Genomic DNA, 9,477 nt, shown 5'->3' with positions numbered 1-9,477 from the left:
AATCCTACTCCCGGTGGGAGTAGGACTCCCAAGGGCGCACCATAGTAGAGGGCCGGCCCTCCCCCTCCTCGACTCCTTTATATACGGGGGAAGGGGGCACCCCATAGAGACACAAGTTGATCATTGATTTCTTAGCCGTGTGCGGTGCCCCCATCCACCATATTCCACCTCAGTCATATCGTCGTAGTGCTTAGACGAAGCCCTACGCCGGTAGCTTCATCATCACCGTCATCACGCCGTCGTGCTGACGAAGCTCTCCCTCGAAGCTCTGCTAGATCATGAGTTCGTGGGACGACACCGAGCTGAACGTGTGCAAATCGCGAAGGTGCCGTACGTCCGTTACTAGGATCGGTCGATCGTGAAGACGTACGACTACATCAACCGCGTTGTCATAACACCTCCGCTTTCGTTCTACGAGGGTACGTGGACAACACTCTCCCCTCTCATTGTTATGCATCACCCTGAACTTGCGTGTGCGTAGGAATTTTTTTTGAAATTACTACGTTCCCCAACAGTGGCATCCGAGCCAGGTTTATGCGTAGATGTTATATGCACGAGTAGAACACAAGTGAGTTGTGGGCGATAATAGTCATACTGCTTACCAGTATGTCATACTTTGATTTGGCGGTATTGTTGGATGAAGCGGTCCGGACCGACATTACGCGTACGCTTACGCGAGACTGGTTCTACCGATGTGCTTGGTACACAGGTGGCTGGCGGGTGTCAGTTTCTCCAACTTTAGTTGAATCGAGTGTGGCTACGCCCGGTCCTTGTTGAAGGTTAAAACTGCACATACTTGACGAAATATCGTTGTGGTTTTGATGCGTAGGTAAGAACGGTTCTTGCTCAGCCTGTAGCAGCCACGTAAAACTTGCAACAACAAAGTAGAGGACGTCTAACTTGTTTTTGCAGGGCATGTTGTGATGTGATATGGTCAAGACATGATGATAAATTTTATTGTATGAGATGACCATGTTTTGTAATGGAGTTATTGACAACTGGCAGGAGCCATATGGTTGTTGCTTTATTGTATGAAATGTAATCGCCATGTAATTGCTTTACTTTATCACTAAGCGGTAGCGATAGTCGTAGAAGCAATAGTTGGAGAGACGACAACGATGCTATGATGGAGATCAAGGTGTCGCGCCGGTGATGATGGTGATCATGACAGTGCTTTGGAGATGGATATCAAAGGCATAAGATGATGATGGCCATATCATATCACTTATATTGATTGCATGTGATGTTTATCCTTTATGCATCTTATTTTGCTTAGTTCGACGGTAGCATTATAAGATGATCTCTCACTAAATTTCATGGTACAAGTGTTCTCCCTGAGTATGCACCGTTGTGACAGTTCTTCGTGCCGAGACACCACGTGATGATCAGGTTTGATAATCTCTACGTTCACATACAACGGGTGCAAGTCAGCTTTGCACACGCAGAATACTCGGGTTAAACTTGACGAGCCTAGCATATGCAGATATGGCCTCAGAACACTGGAGACCGTAAGGTCAAGCGTGAATCATATAGAAGATATGATCAACATGGTGATGTTCACCATTGAAAACTACTCCATCTGACATGATGATCCAACATGGTTTAGTTGATATGGATCACGTGATCACTTAGATGATTAGAGGGATGTCTATCTAAGTGGGAGTTCTTAAGTAATATGATTAATTGAACTTTAATTTATCATGAACTTAGTCCTGGTAGTATTAGCATATCTATGTTGTAGATCAATAGCTCGTGTTTAGCTCCCTTATTTTATTTTTGATATGTTCCTAGAGAAAACTAAGTTGAAAGATGTTAGTAGCAATGATGAGGATTGGATTCGTGATCTGAGGATTATCCTCATTGCTGCACAGAAAAATTATGTCCTTGATGCACCGCTAGGTGACAGACCGATTGCAGGAGCAAATGCAAATGTTATCAACGTTTGGCAAGCTCGATATGATGAATACTTGATAGTTTAGTGCACCATGCTTTACGGCTTAGAATCGGGGCTTCAAAGACGTTTTTGAAACACCACGGTGCATATGAGATGTTCCAAGAGTTGAAATTAGTATTTCAGACTCCTGCCCATGTCGAAAGGTATGAGACCTTTGACAAGTACTTTGCCTACAAGATGGAGGAGAATAGCTCAGCTAGTGAGCATGTGCTCAGAATGTCTGAGTACTACAAGAATCAAGTGAGAGTTAATCTTCCAGATAAGATAGTGATTGACAGAGTTCTCTAGTCATTATCACCAAGTTACTAGAACTTCGTAATGAACTATAATATGCAAGGGATAACAGAAACGATTCCCAAGCTCTTCATGATGCTGAAATCGATGAAGGTAGAAATCAAGAAAAGCATCAAGTGTTGATGGTTGACAAGACCACTGGTTTCAAGAAAAGGGCAAAGGGAAGAAGGGGAACTTCAAAAAGGACGGCAAGCAAGTTGCTTCTCCCATGAATAAGTCCAAAGCTAGACCCAAGCCTGAAACTGAGTGCTTCTACTGCAAAGGAAATGGTCACTGGAAGTGGAACTGCCCTAGATACTTGGTGGATAAGAAGGATGGCAAAGTGAACAAAGGTATACTGGATATGCATGTTATTGATGTGTACTTTACTAGTGTTTATAGCAACCCCTCAGCAGTTGATACTGGTTCAGTTGCTAAGAGTAGTAACTCGAAACGGGAGTTGCAGAATGAACAGAAACTAGTTAAGGGCGAGGTGACGATGTGTGTTGGAAGTAGTTCCAAGATTGATATGATCATCATCGCACACTCCCTATACTTTCAGGATTAGTGTTGAACCTAAATATGTGTTATTTGGTGTTTGCGTAGAGCATGAATATGATTTGATCATGTTTATTGCAATACAGTTATTCATTTAAGTTAGAGAACAATTATTCCTCTGTTTACATGAATAAAACCTTCTATGGTCATACACCCAATGAAAATGGTTTGTTGGATCTCGATCGTAGTGATACAGATGTTCATAATATTGAAGCCAAAAGATGCAAAGTTAATAATGATGGTGTAACTTATTTGTGGCACTACCGTTTAGGTCATATTGGTGTAAAGCGCATGAAGAAACTCCATGCTGATGGGATTTTGGAATCACTTGATTATGAATCACTTGATGCTTGTGAACCATGCCTTATGGGCAAGATGACTAAGACTGCATTCTCCGGAACAATGGAGCGAGCAACTGACTTATTGGAAATAATACATACTGATGTATGCGATCTGATGAGTGTTGAGGCTCGCCGCGTGTATCATTATTTTCTAACTTCACAGATGATTTGAGCAGATATGGGTATATCTACTTGATGAAACATAAGTCTGGAACATTTGAAAAAGTTCATATAATTTCAAAGTGAAGTGGAAAATCATCGTAACAAGAAAATAAAGTTTCTACGATCTGATCATGGAGGAGAATATTTGAGTTACGAGTTTGGTCTTCATTTGAAACAATGAGGAATAGTTTCGCAACTCACGCCACCTGGAACACCACAGGGGAATGGTGTGTCCGAACATCATAACCGTACTTTATTGGATATAGTGCAATCTATGATGTCTCTTGCCGATTTACCACTATCTTTTTGGGGTTATGCATTAGAGACAGCTACATTCATGTTAAATAGCGCACCATCTAAATCCATTGAGACGACACCATATGAACTGTGGTTTGGCAAGAAACCAAAGTTGTCGTTTCTTAAAGTTTGGGGTTGCGATGCTTATGTGAAAAAGTTTCATCCTGATAAGCTCAAACCCAAATCGGAGAAATGTGTCTTCATAGATACCCAAAGGAGACATTTGGGTACACCTCTATCACAGATACGAAGGCAAGACATTTGTTGCTAAGAATGGATCCTTTCTAGAGAAGGAGTTTCTCTCGAAAGAAGTGAGTGGGAGGAAAGTAGAACTTGATGAGGTAATTGTACCTTCTCCCAAATTGGAAAGTAGTCCATCACATAAATCAGTTCCTGTGATACCTACACCGATTAGTGAGGAAGTTAATGATGATGATCATGAAACTTCAGCTCAAGTTACTACCGAACCTCGTAGGTCAAACAGAATATGTTCCGCACCAGAGTGGTATGGTAATCCTATTCTGGGAGTCATGTTACTAGACGATGACGAACCTACGAACTATGAGGAAGCGATGATGAGCCCAGATTCCGCGAAATGGTTTGAGGCCATGAAATCTGAGATGGGATCCATGTATGAGAACAAAGTATGGACTTTGATTGACTTGCCCGATGATCGGTGAGCCATTAAGAATAAATGGATCTTAAAGAGGAAGACGGACGCTGATAGTAGGGTTACTATCCACAAAGCTTGAATTATCGCAAAAGGTTTTCGACAAGATCAAGGTGTTGACTACGATGAGATTTTCTCACTCGTAGCGATGCTTAAGTCTGTCCGAATCATGTTAGCAATTGCCGCATTTTATGAAATCTAGCAAATAGATATACAAAACTGCATTCCTCAATGGATTTATTAAATAAGAGTTGTATATGATACAACCAGAAGGTTTTGTCAATCTTAAAGGTGCTAACAAAGTGTGCAAGCTCCAGCGATCCATCTATGGACTGGTGCAAGCATCTCGGAGTTGGAATATACGCTTTGATAAGTTGATCAAAGCATATGGTTTTATATAGACTTTTGGAGAAGTCTGTATTTACAAGAAACTGAGTGGGAGCACTACAACCTTCCTGATAAGTATATGTAAATGACATATTGTCAATCAGAAATGATGTAGAATTTTCTGGAAAGCATAAATGAGTGTTTGAGAGGAGTTTTTCAAAGAAAGGCCTCGGTGAAGCTGCTTACATATTGAGCATCAAGATCTATAGAGATAGATCAAGACGCTTGATAAGTTTTTTCAATGAGGACACACCTTGACAAGTTTTTGAAGTAGTTCAAAATGGAACAGTCAAAGAAAGAGTTCTTGCTTGTGTTGCAAGGTGTGAAATTGAGTAAGACCCAAAGCACGACCACGGCAGAAGATAGAAAGAGAATGAAAGTCATTCCCTATGCCTCAGCCATAGGTTCTATAAAATATGCCATGTTGTGCACCAGATCTATTGTATACCCTACACTGAGTTTGGCAAGGGAGTACAATAGTGATCTAGGAGTAGATCACTGAACAGCGGTCAAAATTATCCTTAGTGGAATAAGGATATGTTTCTCGATTATGGAGGTGACAAAAGGTTCGTCGTAAAGGGTTACATCGACGCAAGTTTTGACACTGATCCAGATGAATCTAAGTCTCAATCTGGATACATATTGAAAGTGAGAGCAATTATCTAAAGTAACTCCGTGCAGAGCATTGTAGACATAGAAATTTGCAAAATACATACAAATATGAATTTGGCAGACCCGTTGATTAAACTTAACTCACTAGCAAAACATGATCACACCTTAGTACTCTTTGGGTGTTAATCACATGGCTATGTGAACTAGATTACTGACTCTAGTAAACTCTTTGAGTGTTGGCCACATGGCGATGTGAACTATGGATATTAATCACATGGTGATGTGAACTATTGGTGTTAAATCACATGGCGATGTGAACTAGATTATTGACTCTAGTGCAAGTGGGAGACTGAAGGAAATATGCCCTAGAGGCAATAATAAAGTTGTTATTTATATTTCCTTATATCATGATAAATGTTTATTATTCATGCTAGAATTGTATTAACCAGAAACTTAGTACATGTGTGAATACATAGACAAATAGAGTGTCACTAGCTCGTTGAATCAAAGATGGTTAAGTTTCCTAGCAATAGACATGAGTTGTCATTTGATTAACGGGATCACATCATTAGAGAATGATGTGCTTGACTTGACCCATTCCGTTAGCTTAGGACTTGATCGTTTAGTATATTACTATTGCTTTCTTCATGACTTATACATGTTCCTATGACTATGAGATTATGCAACTCCCGAATACCGGAGGAACACTTTGTGTGCTACCAAACGTCACAACGTAACTGGGTGATTATAAAGGTGCTCTATAGGTGTGTCTGATGGTACATGTTGAGTTGGCATAGATGAAGATTAGGATTTGTCACTCTGAGTATCGGAGAGGTATCTCTGGGCCCGGTAATGCACATCAATATAAGCCTTGCAAGCAATGTAACTAATGATTTAGTTGCGGGATGATGCATTACGGAACGAGTAAAGAGACTTGCCGGTAACGAGATTGAACTAGGTATTGGGATACCGACGATCGAATCTCGGGTAAGTAACATACCGATGACAAAGGGAACAACGTATATTATTATGCGGTTTGACCAATAAAGATCTTCATAGAATATGTAGGAGCCAATATGAGCATCCAGGTTCCGCTATTGGTTATTGACCAGAGATGAGTCTCGATCATGTCTACATAGTTCTCGAACCCATAGGGTCCGCACGCTTAACTTTCGGTGATGATCGGTATTATGAGTTTATGTGTTTTGATGTACCGAAGGTTGTTCCAAGTCCCAGATGAGATCAGGGACATGACGAGGAGTCTCGAAATGTTCGAGACGTAAAGATCGATATAATGGAAGGCTATATTCGGACATCGGAAAGGTTCTGAGTGGTTCGGGTATTTATTGGAGTACTGGAGAGTTACGGGAATTCGTCGGGGAGTATATGGGCCTTATTGGGCTTTAGGGCAGGGAGAGGGGCTGCCTAGGGCAGGCCGTGCGCCCCCCAAGGCCTAGTCCGAATTGGACTTGGGGAAGGGGCGGCGCCCCCTCCTTCCTTCTCTTCTCTCTTCCCCTTCCTGCTCTCCTACTCCTACTACTTGGAAGGGGGGGGGGGAATCCTACTCCCAGTGGGAGTAGGACTCCCCAGGGCGCGCCATAGTAGAGGGCCAGCCCTCCCCCTCCTCCACTCCTTTATATACGGGGGAAGGGGGCACCCTATAGAGACACAAGTTGATCATTGATCTCTTAGCCGTGTGCGGTGCCGCCCTCCACCATTATCCACCTTGGTCATATCGTCGTAGTGCTTAGGCGAAGCCCTGCGCCGGTAGCTTCATCATCACCATCATCACACCGTCGTGCTGACGAAGCTCTCCCTCGAAGCTCTGCTGGATCGTGAGTTCGTGGGACGTCACCGAGCTGAACGTGTGCAGATCACGGAGGTGTCGTACGTTCGGTACTAGGATCGGTCGATCATGAAGACGTACGACTACATCAACCGCGTTGTGATAATGCTTCCGCTTTCGGTCTACGAGGGTACGTGGACAATACTCTTCCCTCTCGCTGCTATGCATCACCATTATCTTGCGTGTGCGTAGGAATTTTTTGAAATTACTACGTTCCCCAACACAGACGATCTCTAGTGGGGGGAGCGATGGAGTTTCTGGTTGCATCTAGTGCAAAGGTTGATAGATGTTAAACTTTTAGACCAACCAGACTCATTCCACTGGAAGTTAACCAAGAATGGTGTCTTAACGGTACAATCCATGTACCTCGATTTAAATAATTCTGGCCCAATCCCGAGATCGATTCATATTTGGAAAATTAAAGTCCCACTGAGAATCAAAATCTTCATGTGATTTGTTCACAAGGAAGTGATTCTTACGAAAGAAAATCTACTGAAACATAGATGGGTAGGCAGTTCACATTGTTGTTTTTGTGACAACGATGAAACAACAAGCATCCTTTCATAGATTGTCCTCTGGCCAAGCTTCTTTGGTGCATGATTCATATAGCTTTTAACATTAACCCTCCAAGAAAAATCGACATGTTAGTTGGGACATGACTTAATGGAAGTGGAACCAGTTATTGCAGGACGTATTCGGATAGGAATATGTGCACTACTTTGGGCTATATGAAACTCCAGAAATGATATGATCTTTAACAGACAAAATGTTATAAACTTTTTGCGGGTTATCTTTAGAGCTACAACTTGGATCTGTATGTGGTCATTACACACTCATACGGACTTCAGGAAACTTTTGGTTACTGGGTGCAACCGATGGGAGAGGGTCGCACGGGTTATCTACAACTGGTTTGAATGCCGGTCCAATAATAGGATATGTGTTTAGTCATCTAGTCCTTTTTCTCACCGGTTATGGCTTTATCTTTTCATCTTTCACTTTTATGCTCCTTTTGCGAGCTGTAATATCTGTCATACCTTGTTACGTTTTGGATTTTTTAATAAGATGGTCACATGCATCGTTCCGATGCAGAGACCTGGGGTGATCCTCTTTTTCCAAAAAAAAAACCTTCACTCTCGCTGCATGACCATCACCTCCATGGCAAACTTAGACATACTAGTCATACATTAATTACTTTATATTTAAAGTATCTATCATTTTATTTCAGCCCACATATGTTTTGTTTAAGATATGGCCGGCGGGAGGCCTCAAGTGTCAACTCATGGTAGGGTCCAGTGTAGTTCACATGTTAACATCTGTGTGAATGGATCAATAAATAAGCTGCAGTTTCTGCCGAAACATTTATATTGGGGCTGATAAAGGAACATCTAGGGAATCCAATGCTCCTCCAGTGTGTATCGTAGCAGATACAACACTTCTGACTAAATATTTGCAGTGTTTACCAGCGTGCTGTAATTGGTGCCCAGATTTTTTCTTGTTTAAACATTGTTTCAACATAACTAGGAGTATTCCTGCATGGAATTAACTGTGCCTATTGCTCAAAGGATCCTATTTCTGAAGTTTGTTACATTGACCGGCCTGAAATTTGTTATGAAAATTGGAGCTATGTTGACTGGCCTGACCCGTTTCAAGCTACTTTTGTACCACGAGAAGCGAGACATAGACTCGCCCGAAAATACAGAGGCTACTCAGCTCCACTGGGCCAGCGTTGGGACGGATTAATTGAGGGAAAGTATTTCATTTTAAGACATAATTCAAGCCGAAAATGCAAATGTGGTACTCCGATCGGCTCGGTTGGCGCTACCATACAAGGTGCAAACGCGAGCGCGAGCGCATTTGCCCGCGCCAGCGAGAGGACAGACGGCGCGACCCTCAGGGTTGTACACCACGACTTCGATGTACATCACTTTGATGTACACCACAACTTTTACCACCAAAGTGATCGTTTACGCCGAGTCGTAGCATCGCCGGTGTAATTGACTCTTGCTGTGTGCATCCAAATTATTCAGAGGCCGGGTGTATAATTTTTATGTTTGCATCCCCTGGATGCTTCATTATGAGTTAATAAAATTCATCAATCTTTTTAAGTAAGCACCCATACTGCCACCCTGCATTTATCACCTTGGTTTTTTCCCTTGCGTAAGCATAGCTTTGGTCATTTGTAACTTTGCTTTTGTCGGTGTGTGTGTGTGTGTGTTTTTTTGCGTGCATTGGTGTTTCTGTGTACATTCAAGTCATGCAGAGGCCGGGTGTGTACTCTTTGTGTTTGCATCCCCTTGATGCTTCATTATGAGTTAATAAAATTCATCAATATTTTTAAGCAAAAGCACCCGTACTGCCACCCTGCATTTATCACCTT

The sequence above is a fragment of the Triticum dicoccoides genome, chromosome 2B (assembly GCF_002162155.2).
Source record: "Triticum dicoccoides isolate Atlit2015 ecotype Zavitan chromosome 2B, WEW_v2.0, whole genome shotgun sequence".
Lineage (NCBI taxonomy): Eukaryota > Viridiplantae > Streptophyta > Magnoliopsida > Poales > Poaceae > Triticum > Triticum dicoccoides.
The sequence above is the reverse complement of the archived record's forward strand: the minus strand, read 5'-3'. Positions refer to the sequence as shown.